The sequence below is a fragment of the Ictidomys tridecemlineatus genome, chromosome 2 (assembly GCF_052094955.1).
Source record: "Ictidomys tridecemlineatus isolate mIctTri1 chromosome 2, mIctTri1.hap1, whole genome shotgun sequence".
Classification (NCBI taxonomy): Eukaryota; Metazoa; Chordata; class Mammalia; order Rodentia; family Sciuridae; genus Ictidomys; species Ictidomys tridecemlineatus.
This window is the reverse complement of record NC_135478.1, coordinates 103118050-103140326: the sequence shown is the minus strand read 5'-3', so window position 1 is coordinate 103140326 and position 22277 is coordinate 103118050.

Here is a 22277-nt window from a genome sequence, read left to right as displayed (position 1 = left end):
ATTTTAAGTTGAAAAGTTTAAGAGAATTTACCTAAGTTTCAACAAGATTGGAATGTTGAGGGGAACTTGCGGGTTATGGTAAGTTTTGCTTGTGAGATTTACTAGGGTTCCTTAAACATTTGAGAACACTTTCCAAGTTAATTAGGAATATACCTTAAAAGGACCGGGATATGTTAAATTTATGAACATATTTTGAAATATTTAAAGGAATATAATTCACTAACTTATTAAAACTTCCTCTGAAAATTGCATTAAAATAATAGATTTATGAATAGAGTATTACGATTTTTCAGTTGAACTTGAAGTCTTTGGTAAGAACACAGTTTGGGCAATGTTTATTTTAATATGTTGGGGTATTAAAAAGAACAAAAGAAAACATGTCACCCCATGGAGTCCTTTCTGTTGGGAGGACACCCTAAGATATCAGCCCTCGGGGAACTGAGAAATTGGGGCCAGCGCACTGTGTGGGTGGGACAGGTCCGGGAGGGAGAGCCCTGGGGACTGGCAGAGTGGAGGAGCTGCCGGGAGCTTTCTGGGTGTGTTCCTGGGTTTAAAGAGAGCAAGGAGATCTAGGGTCAAGGGTGTTCAGATAATGTTATTAGAGCCACAAACTTTCATTTCTTTTAATAACTAAAATGCACTACCCCTTACCTGGGCCCTTTGATACCTGGCTTTAGGACAGGATGAGTAAGGTGACAGCCACTTCCCAGATGCTTGGGTCTAATTTGCTCTTGTCACCCAGGGCTTTGGGGACAGCTTTCCTACTGCCAATGGTGAAAGACTCAGAACGCGAGCCCTCGGGATGGTCCAGCTCAATGGAGCCTGCCCAAGCCACAGGCACCTGTGACCTAGAGGTAGCTACCTTCTCCTGCGTGATGAATGCCCAGCAGGAGTGCCAACTGGAGGTGGTTCTCTTTCAGATGAGGTCACAGGCGAGATGGACTTTTCTGTTCTGAGACGGTTACTGCATTTCAGACAGTGATTTTCGAGGAGAGGACTAAAGCTGAAGGCAGGACCCAGCTCCCCGTCGTCGGCCTTTGCAATTCATTCCTGGATCTGGTCCCATGCTCGCTGCAGCCCACTGTTAAGGGGTGCCAGGGTCTGATGAAGGGAGGTCTTGGGGAGCGTGCAGCCAACAGACAAAACCTCCCTCTGCCTCCAGGTGAGACGGGCTGCTGTCTCTGGGGACCTTTGCCAGGAGGGGGCTCTGAAGACCTGGAACTGGGAAGGGGCCTCATGACCGCTGGCTAGAGAGGAGGCGTGGCCAGCTCAAGCTGTGGTCTGGGATGTGGCAGAAGCAACACCTTGGCCAGTCCCTTCACATTCCTCTTGGCCACATGGCCAGGCCTGGGTTTCCCAGCCTCCCTGGGGAGTAGGCACTGTCCAGGGTTCTGTCTAAAGGACCTTGAGAGTTGCGCTGGGCGCTGGGTGGGTGCTCCAGTCCCTCTGTCTGTTCCAGGGAGTGGGATGTGGTATGACACGTACCATGGAGGGTACATAATGAGGTGACAATGGGCCCCTGAATTGCCACCTGGAACAGAACCTTCTCCATACCCCCTTTGGATTTTGCAGAACAAGAAATAAGCCACTTTTGCTGAAAAGCACTGGAATTGAGGGGCCATTTGTTTCCTGTTTAGCACACCCAGCCTGACAGAGGAGGGAGAGGATGGTTTGAGTAACCCTGGGAGGCTCCTGCTGGGTCCGACACGAGGCCTGCTCAGGAGGTCAAGAGCAGTGGGAAGTGTGGCTACAGAGAGAGAGGATCTCAGGAGAGGAGCCAGACACTGACTCCCAGGAAGGCTCTCTGCCCCACAAGGGGGAGGCCAAGGCTACAGGCCTGGGTCTTGAAAGAAGAAAGCACTGTTGCACACCTGACCATCAAGGAGGCCAGGACTGGAGGCTCTGCCTCTGATGGGTGGGTCTGAGGGACTTGGCAGAAAGAGAGGAGGAAGGAGCTGCCTGTTGCCTAGGTGTGAGGAGGGAGTGAGGGTTCCCCTGGGAAGGGCCACTCGGCCATTACACCTATGGCCGTGGGGTGGATCTATGTGGTAGACCTCCACCTTCTGCATGAAGGATTTTGAGCTGTGATATCAAAATATCAAAAGGCCACTGACCAGATGAGCTTTCTTCCTCTGCATATCTCCACTACTGAGAACCAGCTTCAAACCACCCTTGGCAGAGACCAGCTGCCCTGGGGAAGGCACACCACACCCCAGTTAACTGGCTGGAAGCAATGGGCCCTGTGGGGACGGTCATAGGCTTTATGTGTCTCTTTCCTGAAGAGCAGAGAAACACCGATTAAAATGTTCAAATCATTTTCTATAATTCTGCTTTCAGAGACCATTCTTCATAAAAAGAGCAACTTCTTCACAAAATGAGTCAATTTAGAGTGGATTGTTCACTGGGTGGTTGCCTCTTTTCCACAGAGAGAGTCACTTTATTAGAAGCTACAATTTTAGAAACAAATCACACAAGTGGTTATTTCACTGGGCTGGTTTCTGTGATTTTTTGGTGAAGAGGCCCCTTCTGGCCTGTGAACTGGATTGGCCTTCTGTGGCACTCCTGACCTGGACAGTGGCATTGAAGTCACGTTTCTGTCGCCCTGTGGACCACCATAGCCCTGATAACTGGCTGTTTCAAAGGGTCCTTGATGACAAGAGCCCTCTGCTACCTACCCCCCCCTGCCACCCCAGAGTCTTTCTTCTCCCTTCACCAGATTGGAAACTACAATGGTAGCTGTGATGGCTGGTGAAGGTGCCTCAGGACCCAGTATGAGATTAGCTCACAGTCACTGACATCTCAGGAGCCCTGCAAACACAGAGGGGTGGTCCTGTTCGTGTATACAGGTGGCATCACACTATGATCCACTGAGTGACTGCAGCAGGCGGGAAGACAGGCCATGCCCCTGGGGATCTAGCTGGAGTCCATGCAACCGCAGCTGCTCAATGGCCTGAGTCAGTATCTGTCCAGTGTTGCTGTCCCCATCTCCCTTGGGCTGCCCCCACTGGTCACCTGCTCTTAGCGCCAGCCTGGGACATTCAGGTCCCCATCACCTGGCAGACGGGCTTGGAGTGACTGTCACAGCTAAACTGATGAGCCTCTCCCCTTTTCAAAGTGATGTCCCCTCTAGGCTCTCTATCTACCTGCACCTGGGGGGACATGGGGCTCTAGTAGCCCAGGGTTTTTCAGAGACATGCTCCTCCCAGCTGTGGCTGTGCAGGCCAGTGTGTGTGATGCACAATGACAGACACAGGGGTAGATGAGCTTCATCTCCCCACTCCCCTGCCCCTGCATGTCTGCTGGGGACACGTTCTGGATCCCTCAGAAAGCCAAATGCATGGCTGCTCAAGTTCCTTATGTAAAGTGGCCATGTATTTGCACAGGACCTGTGTACATCCTCCCGTGGGCTTCAAACCATCAGATTAGTTATAATACCTACTACGATGCATGTGCTACATAAATGAGTTGTTTAGGGAACAATGACAAGACAAAAAAGTCAAAAGTGCATTTGGGTACACAAGTTTTTGGAATGTTTGTCTCTGCCCTGGGTTGGGTGTGAAGAGGCAGAACCTGCCAGCACGGGCCAGCTATGGCAGTGGCTACGCACAACCTGTGATCCAGGGGGATGAGCAACGTAACTATGGCTCCTAGTACCTGTCACGACCCCCTTGCCCGCAAGGAAGACGCGACTCAGGAATCTTCTTTCAGCAGTTTATTCAGGCCCTTGACATTCTTCTAATAATTCTTCTAATCCCCGGAATAATACTCGGATGCCCCTCCCAGCCTTAATAAAGCACCGCGAACCCCAATGCGAAGCTGCCACGTGGACCCTTCTCACAGGATGCTAGAGAACGACACGTTAACTTTCTCTGATAAGGAGTTGACAATACGCCAACTCTCTCTGATAAGGAGTTGTCCTTCACAGACCACAGCGGAGCCAGCGCCATCATGTAATGGCGACCACAGTCCGCAGGAACGGCTCACCACAGCTCCCCCTTTTTGTTTCACTAAGACAATACAGGCGAGAGTAGAGGTCCTATCCCACTGTGCAGAAGTGGCTGCATAGTATGGGCCAGCCCCAGGGGGCGCCTTCCCCAGATCTGACACCATATCAGCCGACGCCTTTTTTCGTGGGGCGGAGACACGTCAAACCCGCATGCAATAGGACATGCTCCCCTTGAGGTCCCTCTTCTCAATGGATCACTCAAGTGCAGTGTCTTGTCTCGCATCCTGTTTTGTGACGATGGTGAGTAAGAGGGAATAGCTGAGGTTGAACTGTGGCTGTTTATAAGTACAACTACAAACAAGTTGGCAGCACCCTGAAAGAAAGGCACGGACTTTAAAGTGACAGATAAAGACCAGTGTGGAAACCCTTCTGCGTGCAATGGCAACAAGACCTGCAGAGTGTAAGGGCTTTCCAGCACTAAAAGAAAGACAAAAGAAGGACATGTCGAACCCAGTGCAATGTTATAATAACTTGGGGTGCAACGACCATGTCAAAGGCACTAGTGTGGAAACCCATCTGCGTGCAATGGTAGCAAGACCGGCAGAGTGTAAGGGCTTTCTGACACTAAGAGAGTAACGAGGAAAGACATGTCAATCCCAGTGCAATGTTATAATAACTTGGGGTGCAATGACCATGTCAAAAGTTTATTGCTTAAGATGCGCAAGCCAGACCTGTGGCGATCATACAAGCTGTAAGAGCTTGTATGATCATAGCCTTATCTTGAGCACTACGAGCTTTAAGGCGACAGAGAAACCACAAACAGAGGAACATACCAAAACAACACAGTGCACCAAAAATGTCTACTCCCAACCATTCCTTAAAAAAGGAAAAAGCAGAAGATATACAATTGGTGAATTGACCCAGAGTCACGGGATTGACACGGGTACTATTTAAGACAGCTATCTGGGTTAGTTGAGACTGGATCATGTCTTCCGCTTCCATGGACCAATTCCCGGCCAAATATCCACCAATGATGTGGGAAGCATTTCTGGAATCATTAAATATGACAGAGGTTATACATAAATGTGCACGTTGGTCAATGTAGCCTAAAAGTACGAGGTCAGCCAATTCCTCTACCTGAGCTTGAAGAAAATCTATTCTTTGGTTGGTAGCTAAAATCCCTGACAAAATATGTTGATTAATCGCATTTTGCGATTCAAGTATAGTGGACGTTTGTTGAACAACTTGATTAATAGTGGCAGCAGTTTGTACTTGACTGGCCATGGCTACTCCGGCCGTAACTGCTGCAGCAGCAGATGCCGCCACGGCTGTCACTATAGTTGTTGTGATTCCAAAATCTCTGTGGACTCTAAGTAGCTCTACAATAGGAAATTTGTCTGGATCCGCAGTGACTGGGATTGGGACAAAAGTTGGAATTTTTATAATCACTGCTACAGTCCAAGAACCATTCCAACACTCAGATAAGAAACAGGTAATATTAGAACAATCCAGCATCCCCGATGAGGTGTTATTAGCTAAAAGGAACAGGAACGGGAATTGGATACAGACCATTGCAGGAGGCAATGTGGCATAATGTAACAGAGAGTTGAACGAAACAGATGTAAGCCTATTACCTCGTTCACTCTCCTTAGTAGTGCCAGAAACATTAGCCAGCCAACTTTTGGCTCTTAGTAATTGAGCCAATGTAGAAATATCGGCTGAAGCCCCCTTCTCATTGGAAATGAGCCATTGAAACCAGGACCAACCTGTTCCTGTAGAGGAGTTGGCATTGTTGTTAAAGTTATAAACATATCTCTTCAGAGGGGGGGAAAAGGAGAAACCTTTAGCAACTTGATGTTTCTCCCAAGAATGATCCTGACAAGGCGTAAATGTCGGGGGAAAACCAAAATTAGGGGTACAGTAAGGAGAGGCCTTGAAATGAGTGGCATTGCAAGTACTATTAGAAGAAGGAGGCATTGGGATTAATACCTTGGAGATAATAGCTAAAGTAGTTATGTTTAAAACAGAGCTAGTTGCGGGGGTCCCTGAGCCTGATTGCTTCCCTGAAATTACTTGGCTCAATACAACACTGAGAATACTCCCTGAGACTCGACTGGACCGCAATGGGTCCTCCCAGTTAGTCAAATTTTTGGTCTTAAGGCTAATACAATTAGTGTTCCCAAGGCTGAAACAAAAAACTCCTGTGAGATTAACTTGAGACTGATTAAAAATATTTTCCATGTCCCCTCTAGGAGAGGTACAAGGAGCAGACCTCTCACATGAGGTAGAAAAAAGAGTGGGGAGGACACTAGAATTACTATGAACTGGCATTGGCATTGGCCATGCCCGTGCCACTGCCCACCACTGCATTGGTGTCATCTGTACCGTTGGCACCAGCATCAGAGCCAGAGCACTCATCAGAATGAAGCTCCTCATCATGGGACTGTTGTGGCACCTCCTGCTGCTGGTTAGTAGATCTCGAGACTCTTCTTGTCAGGCGTTCAGGGATCCACAGCGGCTCCGTGTGATCCTGGGGAAAAACACATACAGATCCTCGTGCCCATATCAGCACAGGGTCAGGGCCGTTCCATTGGCCCGTAAGAACATCCTTCCACTTAACATAGCCAGTCACAGAGGGCTGAGGGGACACATGTCTATCAGCCGCAGAGCGGCCATGAATATCCAAATTCAAAAAATTAATGGTAAAAAGAGCTAAGGACAGGCGTTCTTTAGGAGTGTGGTCAACTCCTATTCCCCCTTTTTGTTTTTCTAAGGTTTCTTTTAAGGTGTGGTGGGCACGTTCAACAATGTCTTGCCCTTGAGGATTGTAAGGCAACCCATGAGCAAGGTGTACTCCCATAGTAGAACAAAAAGATGTAAACTGTCTGCCAGTATAAGCAGGTCCATTATCAGTCTTAAGGGATGTAGGTGCACCCCATGTTGCCCATGCCTCTAAGCAATGAGTAATGACATTACGTGCCTATTCTCCCGATAAAGCAGAAGCATGAATAATTCCAGAGTATGTGTCAATAGAAACATGTACATATTTGAGGTTACCAAAGTCAGGCACGTGAGTTACGTCCATTTGCCAGACAACCAAGGGCTTCAATCCTCGTGGGTTTACACCATAAGTATGAGGATGAAGAAATGTGACACAATGGGGACATTGTAATACTATCTGACGAGCATCCGCTCTTGAGATGGAAAAACGTCTGTGCAGTGTCAGAGCATTGACATGAAAGTTGTGATGAAACAATTTAGCTTCTTCTAAGGAGGAGGCCAAGCATACCAACTGGCTTCTAGTTGCCGAGTCAGCACAGGCATTACCCTGTGATAACGGGCCAGGAAGAGAGGTGTGAGCCCGAATGTGCATTGGATAGAAAGGGGCAGTATGGCTACGGATAAGTTGTTGAAGTTGATTAAAGTAAGTAGACACAGTATGGGTGTCACTAATAGCTCCTACAGCCTCCAGAATTTTGAGCGCCTGCACCACATAGATGGAGTCCGAAATGAGATTGAAAGGAAAAGAACACTGTTTAAAAACTTCAATGACAATTTGCAGTTCTACCCATTGTGGATTACCAGGAGCAAATTGATGCTGGACAGGAGGAGAGTCATTAATCACATAAGCTCCCATTCCAGACTTGGAGCCATCAGTAAAAATGTTAACAGCCCCCGGAATTGGAGTGGGTGAAGTTACTTTAGGGAAAATGATAGGATGTTCTTTAACAAAATGGAGTAATGGATAAGAAGGGTAATGATTATCAATATCCCCTTGAAACGAGCAACATAGAATGGCCCAGTTGTCTAGAGTAGTACACAAAACATTAATTTGAACTTTAGAATAGGGTATGATAAGAGAAGAAGGTGCTTGTCCAAAAAATTGAATGCTCTGTCAAATTTCTCTAAGTGCTAATGCTGCAACAGCATCAGGATAGTATTTTAAAGATTTTCCTGGGGATACATGTGGGTGGATCCATAGTAAAGGCCCATCTTGCCACAGTACTCCAGTAGGCTGCCGCATAGTGGCAAGCACACATAACTGGAAAGGTTTATCACTCTGGAGCCTGCATAGAGTAGCATGTTGTATAGCTTCTTCTACTTTTATAAGGGCCGCTCTGGCCTCTTTAGTGAGGGTACGAGGGGAAGTAAGATTTGGATCACCCTTAAGAATAGCATACAAAGGCTGGAGCACGATATTAGGAATATGTAAATAACCTCTTATCCAATTAATATCTCCCAACAGTTTTTGAAAATCATTTAGAGTTTGGAGATCTTGAGTTCGTATAGTAACCTTTTGTGGTTTTAACATGTCATATCCAATCGTCGCTCCCAAATACTGAATAGAATCCCCTGTTTGAACCTTTTCAGGTGCAATATGTAATCCATATTGAGCTAACAACTTCACCAGGTCTTTATAGGCCTCATTAACTGACTGTTGTAATTTGGCTGCCAATAATACATCATCCATATAATGAATAATCTTGATGGAAGGATATTTTTGTCTGAGAGGTGCGAGTGCCTTCCCTACATACATCTGACAAATTGTAGGACTGTTAGACATTTTCTGTGGTAAAACAACCCACTCAAACCTTTGATTTGGTTCCTCGTGATTACACGAGGGAAGGGTGAAGGCAAAACGTTGTGAGTCATTAGGATGCAAAGGAATAGAAAAGAAACAGTCTTTAATATAAATAGCAATGATATGCCAGCCCTGAGGAACAGAGGAAAGAAGCGGCATCCACCATCCTTGCTACAAAATCTGAAAAGGGTTTTGTAGGGCCTTGTATAATTTTAGTCAGGTTACCAGACACCTCTCCTCTATTTGGAAGTGATTTCCATGCCCGAATGCAAATATTATTAATTTGGTCATATGTTTCAAGAGGAAATCCTGTCTGTTGATTAGCAAATCTCCCTTGCCCCAAAAGCATGTCTTTGTCCCAATGGGGGTGTCCTGCTGCATGATTTTGGGCGGCATGCTCTGCTGCGCCCTCTAGCAGAAATGCTCTCCAGTCCAAATATTTGCCTGGGGAGATGCAAGCCCGAACGAGGCTAGCCCAATCAGAGGGAGTCATGCAGTATCTGGACAGATTCTCTACCTGAGTTAGTGTAAAAGTGGCATCAACCCCATAAGTGCACACAGACTCCGCCAGGGTCTTTACAATTTTGAAATCCAAAAGCTCATGAAATCTTCCCCTATTATCATCCTGAAAAACTGGATAAGCAAGACCCATCTCAGCGTTAACAGCCCTCCATGTTTGGGCGTGGAAACTTCCTCCTGAAACACCCCCGCCATACAGAGGCGGATCGGGAGGCTGTCCTTTCTTGAGCCCTTGCTTATCTCTGTTCCCTGTACCTAAACTCCCTAGCTGCCGAGACAGCGTCTCCAGCTCCTCCTCTTCATTATCTTTTACTTCTGACCCACTTTCGCATGGGGGCGTGCGCAGCACACTGAGATCTGGATACAGTCTCCTCCCGTTCTCCACGCCCCGCACACTTCCCTCTTCCTGAGACACTTTACTCTCTGTTGTTTCTGATTTTTCCTCATGTAATTGTTCTAAAACTTCTTGCCCTTTAACAAGCGCTTCTTGGCATCTGCCATCTGTAAGGCAACTACGGACCATCTTCCAGAGGGGTATCACCCCGCCCTCTAACATGCCCTGCTCACGAGCAAAATTAAGGTCTTTGCCTAATTTATCCCAGCTGGGTGTAGTGAGGCTGCCTGAAAATGCAAACCACGGTGCAGCTGTATCTACCCTCTGTAAAAATCTCTCTAAGGTACTGCGTTTCACCTCCAGTCCCTTGGAACGTAAAAGGCCATCTAGGGCCAGAAGAAGGGGACTTGAAGTCACGGCACCCATGACGCAACACAAGAAAACACAGAAATTGAAAGTGAAAATACACAAAAACAAAACGAAAATACACAGAAAACAAAACGAAAATACAGAGTGCAATTGCTATGAGATGTAACGCCCTCTCTTTATTTACAGAGGAGCAGGTACCATTTAACGCTCCCTCTTTATGTATAGAGGAGCCTCCGCTTTTTAACAGCGGGTCCCACCTTACCTGGGACTTACCGGCGCGCCTCCCTGACTGCTGAAAGTTCTGGTTCCTGGTGTTTTCTCCCGGGTTTCGGCACCACTTGTCACGACCCCCTTGCCCGCAAGGAAGACGCGACTCAGGAATCTTCTTTCAGCAGTTTATTCAGGCCCTTGACATTCTTCTAATAATTCTTCTAATCCCCGGAATAATACTCGGATGCCCCTCCCAGCCTTAATAAAGCACCGCGAACCCCAATGCGAAGCTGCCACGTGGACCCTTCTCACAGGGTGCTAGAGAACGACACGCCAACTTTCTCTGATAAGGAGTTGACAATACGCCAACTCTCTCTGATAAGGAGTTGTCCTTCACAGATCACAGCGGAGCCAGCGCCATCATGTAATGGCGACCACAGTCCGCAGGAACGGCTCACCACAAGTACCCTGCCCGAGTCAGATGAAATAACTCATGGAAGGAGAAGGGTCAGAGAAGACTTAGTGATGGAAGGTGTTCCCAGGGGGCTGTCAGTATTTCAAGAGGCAAGGGTACTTGGGTATTTCTTTCCAAAACAAGAAAAGTTTTCTCAAATAAATGTGGAGTAGATGAGAGATTTTAGAGGGCACGACCAACGTCCCACCCTTGGTGGCAGCAGCTTAGTCAGTCTTCTTCACCCCACCTGCTAAGGAAACTCAGTACCCCGTGGGCCTGCCCCCGTGCATGTTGGAATGAAGGCAAAGGTATCCTTAGTTCCACGTGGTTTAATGAAATTCAGGTGTCGCTGGTTTGTTATAAATTAAAAATTAGTTTGTTTTTCATTTGGCTCAAAAAACTAGGTGACAGCCAGTGGATTAATGTAACGAATTTTCAGGAAACCACCTTAGCCCGACTCCCATAGCCCAAGGGAGGGTGGTTAATAAGGAAATGGGTGTGGGTTGACAGGAGAGGTCTCAGCAGGTGTCATCTGCTGGCTCCCTGATGCCAAGGCAAGTATGGGGCAGGCTCGTGACACTCAAGAAGAGTCTGGTGACACAGGGCGGTGTCAGCAGCCCAGGCTGGGGACTGGAGGGCCCAAAGAGCAGGGAGTCAGCAATGCACCTCCGACATTTCCCTCTAGAGGGGGCTCCAGAGCCGGGGAAGCAGGGGCTGGTGGAGAACAGGCCAGACAGGTGCCCCTGGGGTGGGCCTGCTACCATCCTGGGATGGCAGCTGGGGGCATGGCCACAGGCACAGTTCTGCCTGAATTCAGAGGATCTGGAAATTTGGTCTTTCTATGAGGATCCCCCAATTTTAGATTCTTAATTTTTTTTTTAAATTTGTAGACGGACACAATGCCTTTATTTTATTTATTTAATTTTATGTGGTGCTGAGGATCCAACCCAGGGCCTCCCATGTGCCAGGCAAGCAAGGCCTCTACCCCTGAGCCCTAGCCCCAGCCCCCAACTTTAGATTTTTGATAGCTAATCCAAAACATTCCCTTGCCTAGAACCTTCCAAATGATTGATACACTTGATCAAGTGAATCTTAAATCATAGTCATCTCTTAATGGCCACCTTACATTGCTGTCCCCTGTCTCCAGTCCAGTGGTGCCATCTGAGAATGTAGGTGGGTGTTGTCAGACCTTCCTGGCAGGAATCCCATAATTAAGGAGGAGACTGCCGCCCAGGGCAAGGCAGGCTGGGGTTGCTGCCCTCAGCCTCAGGGGGCAAGGTGCGCCCACTGAGCATCCAAACTGACCTCCCTGGCCCGCTGTGGGGTGTGGTTTCCTCTCTGGAGGAGGCTGGAGGGGGAGAAGAGCTGAGAGGAGCCATGGAGATGGCGATGGTCAGCGCTGAAGCAAAGGACCCTGAGGTGTTCACCCGCCAGGACCAGAGCAGGCTGCCATGGGGGCCCAACAGGGCTGCCCAGCAGGGGCTGAGGTTGCTGCCCTTGCCTTCCTGGTCCTGCAGCAGAACTGCTGGCTCATTACAGCACACGTCATCCCTGAGAACCCTAGGGTGGCTTCGAGGCCTGCTGTGGCTCCAGCTCCCAGGTCACCTTGTCCTCGAGGTCCTCCAGGCTTTACTGGACCTGGTGACTCATTTACCCACTCTGGATCCTGTGCAGGAGTTAATAGAGCAGGCCTGGGGCTGCCACCCTCAGAAAGAGGCTTTCACGATGTGTGGGACTTAGATCCCTGGAGGGTGGCACCCCTTCCTGTCCAGGATGGTGTAGTACACCTGATGCTGTCACTGACAGTTGGTTCACACTGAGTGCCTTCTTCCAGAGGTGCCTGAGTGACCCGTGCCCAGAACAGCCCTGGGCCTTGAGCCTCTGAAGCACAGCCTGGCAAGCAACTCGCACATGCATGGTCACAGCTCCTTGCTGGAGGAACAAGGCTCATCCCGTGGGACCCTGTGGGAGGGGACTCTGGAAGGTCCTTCAGGTTTGCTCTGGACCTTGCTGATGTGGGCTGAGTTTTCTGTGTGTGCTTCTACAGTCACTCAGGTGGTTGGAAGCACCCAGCTTCTTGCCCCTGTAGTTACAGTGGAGGCTGCAGAACCCCTGACAGCAGCCTTGCTCATGCCTGTCTCAGGGTGTCACTGTGGGACCTTGGGAACAAGTTGTGGGTCATCCTGAGCTGGAGCCTGGTCAGCTTTCTCAAGGACCAGGCTTATTCCACCTATGTTTTAGATCCCTTGTTAGCACGGGAACAGGTGCCCAAGTCCCTGGCCCCAGGGGCTCACCTGGTCCTTCCCAGGTGACGAGGACACAGGGGCCTGATTGAGCCCTGCTTCCAGAGTAGAACAGCATGAATTTCGTGCTGTTGACATTCGCCTGCTCAGGTGAGCACGACAGAGAACAGGCAGGGAGAAGGAGAGACCAGGACCAGCACAGGGCTGAGTAATGAGGATAGCAGGCCACCCTCGCATCCTGGCCCCTTACATCACAGCTGGCTCATTACATCGCACATTGTTCCTTTGGAAGGAATGATTTTCATGCTTTCTGATATGCACTGTAGGGCTGGGCACCTCGGACCACAGTTTCCCACAGACTTTGGAGAACACCCACAGCAAGAGCTAAAGCCTTTGGCCTATGGCCCGAGTGACCCCAGTGTCCTGCAGAATCAGTCAGTATGCCCTGGTGGCCTTGTGCTCCTTGGTAAGGAGCCATCTGCAATTTTATATATTTAATTTAGTTGACTTGTTTTCTTGACTAAAATATTTACTCATGGTTTGTCCCATGAAAAGATGCATTTGATACGCTAATTATACTTTCCCCCAAATTACAATTAGAATACTAGAATACGGGGAATGATTAAAAAGGAGGCTTAGAAGCGAATACAACAAGGTGTTCTCAGTTGTAGAAACTTGGCGAGGGCCATAAGCACGTTCGCCCTGCAGTTACTTAAGTTCTTATTTCATGTTCAAAATAAAGCGATGTGAAGTGAGAAGCAAAGCACATGCCCACACGTCCCCAGGAATTCTCTCTGCGCTCGGGGGCACACATTCACTGCGCTTGGCAATTACTGGCCCACCTCCCTGTTCTTCTCCACCTCCAGGGAACCCGAGCGAGTGTTCCGGGGCTGCATTCCCAGGCTCCCTGAGGGCTCTGATGGGCCCCAGGGTTTCCACCTGCCTGGTTGCAGCTGAGTGGCTCCCCACCTGCTGCCTGCCCCCCAGAGCCTCAGTTTCTGTCAGAGGGAAGGGAGGCCTGCACAGGCCCCGGGCTCCTTTCCCAGGACGGCAAAACAAAGGGAGGCAAACAGGTTTGTCAGACCTCGAAATGCAGTGATATTTGGGGTGTTGTGGGGCCTCCTGATTCCCCCTCCCCAGTTCTTCCAGGACTGTGCACGGATGGTCTATTTGTTTCAATGGCAACCAACTCCAGGGAGCAGAGGAAATCTCCACCCCCTCCTGCACCATCGGCCCTGAAGTTGAAGAGACATTGAGCCTTGCCCAGGAGTGGACCGTGCTAGCGCTAAATGGCTAGGTCATCACTGTGGTCAGAAAGGCTCATACTGTGCTCACACCTAGTACAGCCACATGATGACCAGTGACCAACAGCATCTGGAGATGTAAGATGCTGCCCTCAGCCACACACACACTGCCTTGTTCGGAGGGCGGCTTAGGTGTTTTTCCAAAGGACTCAGCAATGGGAGTAGCTCATCCTGCAGGTGCCTGAGGCCTCAGAAAAGAAAAATCAGCCCAATGAAACCAAATCAGGATTCAAGTCCAAATGACGGACCCATCACTCAACAGGAAGCCAGTAACTCTGCGCCTTTCCCTCTTTCCCAGCTCCTGACCCACTCTAGTCTGCTTTCTTCCCCTCTGGGTTCACGTATGCTGGACATTTTACACAGGCAGAGTCAGAAATAGGGGCTCACAAGGCAGAGACGTTCATAGGCGCGCTGGTCACCATGGACTAAACCTTCCCAAAGTCCCTCAGCTGAAGAACGGCTAAGGAAAAGGTAGTTGTCCACACCATGGAGTGTCCTCCAGCCCTGGAAAGGAAGGAAATTCAGACCTGTGCTATGGAATGGACAAACCTGAGAACACCCAGCTAGCTTAAGAAGCTAGACATGAAGGTGGATATTTCCATGACTTTTTTTCACAGTTTTCCCCAAAACATTCTATTAATTGAAAAAAATAAATCAAAAAATTTAAAAAGTAGGTGTCTTAAAAGTCATAATAATATTTTTAAATTCAAATACTTCATTTATACCCCGCACAGATGTTATTATAACTGCTTTCTTGACCTCTTGACTCATCAAAATCAATTTTGTTAAAGGTGTTGGTCATTGAGACATCCGTGGAGCACACACACAGAGACACACACTGTCCCTTCCGACTCGGGCTTCAGTACGACCCACAAGGAACATCACCTTGTCCTTATTTGACATTTTGACATTTTGTCCATCATGGATTTTTTTTCCTGCATTCATTATAATGACCTGGAGCTTGATTGCTGGTGTCTGTGACACCCCTTCACCATTGTGTCTCAAGGAAAGCCCAAGTTTTCTTGCCAGTCCCAGCGTCTGATCTGAGGGTCAGGGAGAAGTTGCCCAGGGCTGATGCTGGGCCAGGCCCTTTTCAAGGTCCATTTACTCCTCGCCATGGTACCTAGCAGGAAGGGAGTGGCCATATCATGTTGAAGATGCAGCAGTTTTAGTCTTAGAGAAGCAAAGTCACTAAGCGGTAGGAAAACTGGACTTTAAACACAGCCTTCAGATTCACGCAGAATCCACCCTCCTCTACCCACTGTCCTGCCATCCACACAGCTTTGAATGCATGACCGTCACCTGGCCCCAGATTGCCTGGAACATTTCTGGCTTTACCACTCAAACATTCTTATCCCAGGGAAGCCCTGAGTCCTGGGCAGAGGGGACTGTAGGACACCTTGTCAACAGGACACAGGGTCTGGGGTTTGCCGACCCAATTCAAGTCCTTGTCTCTGTGGCGAAGTCCCTGCGTGATTGGGCTTTCCTGTCCTCCTGCAAGGATTCTTCCTAGGATAGTCGTCCTTTCAACCCCTGTTTGGCCCTGATGCAGATTCATAAAAGAACGGAACAGGCAGGTTAATGTAATTGGAAAAAATAATCCATCTTAGAGGAGAGCGACGAGAGGGTAACAAGCTTAGGATTTTTAGTACGAGGCATGTTACTGCTAAATAGGAAAACTGATGTCTGAGAAGGACGGGTTCTCCCCAGAGCTCCCCAGTCCCAGGGGTTGAAAGAGGGAGCAGGGCGAGGAGGTGCTGGGGAGGTAGATGCTGGGCTGGAGCTCAGGGGATCCTCTCCCCTATAGCCAGAAGCCACGCACAGAGGCACATGCAGAGGCCAGGGCTTATTAGGAGGGAGATAGGTTTGGTGGCCGATGAAGACACAAGGTTTACAGGGGAACAGAAAGCACTGGGGATGGAGACAAAGCCTGTAAGGCCCAGGCTCCTGAGAGGAGCGACACAGAATGGAGAGACTGGTGCCTGAGCCTTCTCTGAGAATGTTCTGGAAGGTCTCTTGTTCCCATGACCCTGGGTTCCAGGCCTGACAGAGCATCAGATGTCCCATGTTCCCAATATCCCTGCCACTGTCTGATCCCTCCAGCGGTTGTACTGCCATTGCCCTCATGTGGGCAGATGAGTGCCTGAGCTTGTGGGGTCTGATCTTCAGAGCTGGTGAGTCTCGCCCCTTCCCCTTCCTGAGGTCCAGCCCCACATTCAGGAATACCACAGGAGGGCCTGTTGATATATGTGACACAACTCGTTTTGTTCTTTAAAGCCCAAGGATCAGGCCTCCCCCCGGCCCCATGCACTCTGGTTCCTAACCAAGACCCACTTCAGAATTCCCTGGAAGGCTATAAAAACAGAGATTGATGTGTCGCCTGTTTACCACCGGAGTAGCACATGCAGTGCCCTCCTCTCCTGGAGGTTGTCAATCGCACTTTGCAGCATGGGGTGGCTTTGACAAGACTGCCTCTTGGCCACACCTGGCAGGTGGAACCTGAGACGGTGGTCAATTGGTACCTTGGGGAACATTCACTCCATTGAATGAAGATATTTTTCTTCTTTGTTTTTCTCTGGGGAAAAAGGATGGAGACAGCAGCTCTCCCCACAGTGAAACTGCCGCCAGCCCCCCTGGCTGCCTGGTGGAGGGGGCTACTTCTCGGCCCCTGTTATTTGGGAGCCCTGAGAGAAGGAGCTATAAGTGGAAGAACAGAACAGACCATGGGAGCACTATCAGAAAGGGACAACCCAAGTCCCCGGCTGATGAGTGCTAAGCCCGCTTTCTTAAAAGACAGAGAATCTGAACAAAAGAGTTCTTTACAAAAAAAAAAAAAAAATTAAATGACTTCACAAATTTCAAACTCTGTCCAAATGCCTAAGAAGCAGTGGCTGCCCAAGGCCTTCCCTAATTACACTTCTGAAGTCAGGCTTGAAATAATCTGTTTCCATTATCTTTCTCTCATGATGGGTTCTGGGAGGTCCTGGGGAATCAATTGCAAAATTCAACTTCGAGTTTTCTTTGCAAGAACCCTGGTGACATGCGATTTAACTGAATTTCACTTGTTAGATACTAATGGCAGATCCATCCGAGCAGGGGCTTGATAGACTGGGGGTTTTCTTTTTGCACCTTATAAAAGCCAATTCCTGGGAGGTCACAAGTGTGAAGCACGGTTGGCATTCATCATTAGACCCCTTTCAGTTAATCTTCGGTATATCCCTGGATAAAACTGCAAAGACTTAGAGTCAGCCTTGCAGCCATCATCGCTGGACACAGGAAAGGGGGAAGTGGCGTCTCCTCGGCGTCCAGGGACAAGAAGCCTCTAAGTCAATTATGAAGTTGAGAATCCTGAACTTGGATTTACACAGGCAAGTAAAGCGAGCCTGCTCCAGACCGAGAGAATTGCCAAGGTGCAGCAGCTCCTGGAAATCACCTTGGAACCATGACCTGGTCCTGCAAGGTCAAGCTTCAAGGTGCCTCATTGGTTGGAAGGTCAGTAGCATGCTCATAAAGCAAACCACTCAAGTCAGTACAGTTCAAGCTTATGGGTCTTAAGTCTTTTATCATAAATATATGTTTCATAGTAAATATATGAAATAAAAATTACTCAAGGACCAACTCTCTAAAGTCCACTGCCAAGGGCAACCAATATCCATCACTTAGAAAGTATTCTACAGATTTTCTCTTGGTCAGCCAAAAACATTTGGTCCTTAGAGCATATACATTTTAAATTACATAAGCATTTTGTTAATATTTATTATTATATATGTTCCACTTGACTCATTATTTCCAGCTCCATTACTATTCTAAATGGAACACTGAATTATGAATTAGAAAAATCTGCCTCTTTGGTAAGATTCTTAGCAGTAATCTGTTGAGAGCCACAGCCAAAGGGGCCCCAGCAAACTTCCAGCTGCCAGCAAACTTCCAGCTGCTGGCTGATGATTGGCTAACAGCGGCCCCAGCAACATCTAGCTGATTGGCTCCTCTGTGGTGATGCTCATTGGGCTGTTTCCCTGCCCTTTCAGACCATGGAGCTGCTCATTGGGGGACTTCTTTGGCTCTGCCCACGTGACCCAGCCAATCGGCTTCAAGAGCAGGAGGATTGTGGGAGGTGGAGAGGCTGGTGTTGGGGAGAGAGGCTTGTGGGAAGCCGGTGGTGGCAGTTTTTTCCTGAGGAGATGTTTTGTTTGGTGTATGTAGTTGTAAAAATAAAGTTAGTTTATTTTGTCAAGTGGCTCCTGAATTGTGCCCAGCCAGACTGCGGCAGTAATCTGCAAGAAAATCACATGATACATGTTGAATGCTGCATGGACTATCAATATGAATGACCACCCCCCAGAGTTGTAAAGTGGGAAACCTGCCCAACTAGACTGTGGTCCTCTGCCAATGTGGAACCTGTGTCATGGTCCCTGGTGAAAGCCTCAGGCTTGAAGACCTGGGTGGGCTTTCCTGGGTGGAAATGTTTCTTATGGATGGCTGAATATCATGGCTAGATGAGAAAACCACTTCCCACGTGACTCCCTGAGGAAGGGCTCTGGAGGTCTTGGCTGGCTCCTCTGTGCTTGGTACACCTCTTGCTGTCCCTCCTGTCCACCTGCAGGCATGAACCTTAGCCAGGACGGTGACTGTGAGTCCTTCTAGCAAATCACAGTGAATTGGTCTTGTGAGTCCTTCTAATAAATCCCAAGACTTGAAGGTGGTCACAAAACACATTTCATTTGGAAAAATGGAATAAATATCCCCCAAGGAAAGACATTTCTCCCAGAATTATCCATTATCACACAGCCACCAGCTGAGCACAAGGCAGACGTGCTTAATGTGGTGCTTGGTTGTGGCACCAAGGGGACCAAAGAGAACAAAGCCTGGCAGTGTTACAGCACAGTCCATCCTGACCACACAGGCCAGTGTTGAAACCAGAGGTGACGGACAGCTGCAGCTTAGGTCCTCATGGGCATGACGAGCTGGCCCTTACCTCCTCATTTTACAGATGAGGTGATGCAGGCATGGGTTGGTTCCATGTCCCCATGCAGCCTGATCAGATGCAGCTGGAGGGCCCATGGTACACCAGGCTCCGGGCTTCACCTGGAGATGGAAGTACCCATAACCAGGGCATCCATGCTGTATCCATTCCATCAGCAGAAGGACCCCAACCTCCCTTCCTGTGAGTGACCACTGACACCTCTTCATAGACAGTTAGCCATGTGCCTTCCTGTCATGTTCCGTAGTTCTATGGACCCAGTCACCTCTTGGGGGACTCACTGTTGCCCTGTAGTGGTACTCCCTCCTCCTCCAATGCATCTTAATTAAGCTTCTACAAAGACCCTCACCATAATTGTTCTCCTTAACAGGATACCAGCAAAGATTTCTGCAGAAGAGCTCCGTGTGTTTAGAACTTCCAATTTCCTGTTTCTCTGTCTTACAAAAAGCTCAGTTTAACCATAGACTTGGTGGTGTTGCTTCTGCTTTTGTGGTAAAACATGTAAGACCTCTAACGATTCCAAAAAAAAAAAAAAAATGAGACAAAACTTACTTTCTGAGAACTCAAAGAAAAAAATTACTTTTATGTAGACTCTCGCAAAAATGTAGAGGCATGGTCCAGAGAGTTTTAGGCAAGAGCCCCTCTGACCCTGCAGACAATAAACCTTCTTCCTGAAACTCCCTCAGGGGCCCAGACTCATCTGTGCTCCACACCTGACAGCCGTGGCCATGTCCTTGCTCTCCTGTGCCTTGGATTTCTCTGGCTTCCCGAGCCTGCGCCATTGCACATCCATGGACTACTTCAAGTCACTCAACCTTCATGCATCAGGTGGCTGGGAACATGGGGACAGTCCATGCCAGTGACGCCTGACCCCCAATACAGGCTTTTTCTTGCTTCAAATAATTGTCTTTCTATGAGCCAAGATTTACGTCCATTATCATACTAATGATTGTTCAAATGTAAGTACATTGTGATTATCAATCCAACCACTCCTCTTAGTAACCAAATTGGGTAAATGATAGTTAACTCTATTTTGAAGATAAGGAAATTGAAGGTAACAGGGAGTAAGTAACTCACCCAACATCACCAGACTTAACGCAGTTAAGCCCAGGAGACTAGAGGGCAGAGGCCGGTTGGAGCTCAGGGCTCGGCTCTGCTCCCCTTCATTACGGTGTCAGGCCGTCCGTGTCCTGCAAGCCTCTGCTACTTCCCCTGAAATGCTCACTGTAACAAATCCACAGACCTGGATTTTCTCCAAGAAAGGTCCTGGAAAGGTGGACCACCTAGCTTTCAGATCTGCACAGAACCCCGCCCCCCTCTCCACAATGCTGATGGAGATAGGTAAGAAAAGCTTGAACCTGTGGTTTTGTGTTTTCTTTGACATGTGAAGCCTGACTGTCTGGGCTGGGAGCTTGTGAAAAACTCCTTTCCCTCCTTCTATTGTCTCCCAAATTGAGACCCAGCCTATGGGGCCAGGAAGTAGCTCAGGCAGAGTCCAGAGGCAGGTGGCTGAAACCTGGGGGCGAAGTCCACCATCCGAGTACCCGGAGGAGCAAGAAAGATGATGTGAATGAGGGAAGCCACAGGGGTTTGCAACAGAGCGACATGGCACAGCAAACCCCTGGAATGTCTCATTCACAGACCTGGAACCCGGGGCTGAGGACAGCGCTCTTCTCCTCCTCGCAGAGCAACTCCCGTAAGAACATTGAGGACCTGGAAGCCCCCAGGAGGTGGAAGTGGGGGAGCAGCGACCTTTCAGAAGAAAATGGCCAGGTAGGTGGACAGGGGCCTCCAGGTGACTTTGTCTCTGACAAAACCAACTGTAAGGTATAAAAGCAACACACTTTCCATAGTGAGGCACTAGCGACCGGCCAACGGCACTGGGGCAAACAGAAGCGATTGTTTATTTTAAATTCATTTGGAACCGAGTCTCAGCCTCTTCTCTCTTATTATTCAGGACCTACAGGCACAACCTCAGACAGAAGCCGCCACCAGGTGGACACGATGGATGTGGACATGGATGCTGCGGTAACCACCACGATGGCCCTCTGTCTCCTCCTTTTAATGTGGAAGTTCGTCTTTCAGATGCCAACTCAACTTGGGAAAGAGAGCGGAAGGGAACATCGTCCCCTCCTACCAAGACTCGGCTGCCTCCTAAACACTCTGCAGAGCTGGCCCTGCATGGCTCTGCGCCTGGTGAGGCCCTAGGCTTGCTGGGCAGGAAGGAGGCACACTCAACAGTCACTGGTCTGTGCGCGACATGTGGCCAGTCCTCCAGCTAGCCAGTCGGTCACTGAATGAACCAGGAAGGAGACCAGGTTCCAGGCTTCTGGTTTTCTGTTCTGCTAGGACAGGAGGGTCAACTCTGGGGACAGTGCCTGAGGGCAGAGCCTCCCCCACCACCAGGGAAGTGCCAGAGAACGAGGTCTGGATCCCCGCTCTGTTGACAGCCCCAGGAAAACAAGTCGGGGAGCCCGGGCACCCCATTTCCCTCTCAGCTCCCACCCCGTAGGCTGTAGGACATGATGAGGGCTCTGGGCCTGATTGTGGGTGGATAGAAGGTATTGGAGGGTCTGGAGCAGAGGAGTGAGGCTGTTTGTATGGCATTTAGGAAGCGCTCTGTGGCTGCTGTAGGGAATAAAGGGGAGATGCAAAAGCAACAGCCAGGGGACTGTCGGGGCCCCTCCTGCACCTGGGTGACTGGCCACCATTGCAGCAGCCCCAGGGCGAGGCGGGCAAGACCCAGAGACCATAGGGCGGGCTGAGGTTTATGTGAGCACAAGACTCTGAGGCGCTTCCTCTTGACCCCACGCACGACGTAGGAACTGGTAAGAAGGGCGAGCTCTCCCACCCCAGAGGGAATGGCAGCCTGGAGAAGGTGCCCGACTCCTGCCATCTGCACCAACAGAGCCTCTAATGCTCATGAGCACCTGGGTCCCTGATCTGGATTTCTGGGCCTGTGCAAGTGGGCACCAGTCCTGCCTGTGACTTACTGTTGGCAAGACAGGGGAGGAGCAGTGACGAAGAAAGTCAGGTGTCCAGTTTGGGACGATTTGAGATGACTACGGGGGTTTCAAAGCACGTCAGTCATGCAGTTGGACAGAGGCCCTTGGAGGTACAGACTCAGGAGCTGTCGGCATTCGGGTAGGATGGATAGCCAATGAATGGGCAGTGAGGTCGTCGGGCAATGGACGCACGGAAGCTACCAAGCCAAGAGCGAGGCTCTCTCTCGTTCTGCTGTTGGGGTCGTATGGTCCGAGGGGACATTGACTTGAGAGGTATGGGCAGTACTGGTGCCTCGTGTGGTCTTGGCGTCGAAGTGGAGGACATTCACC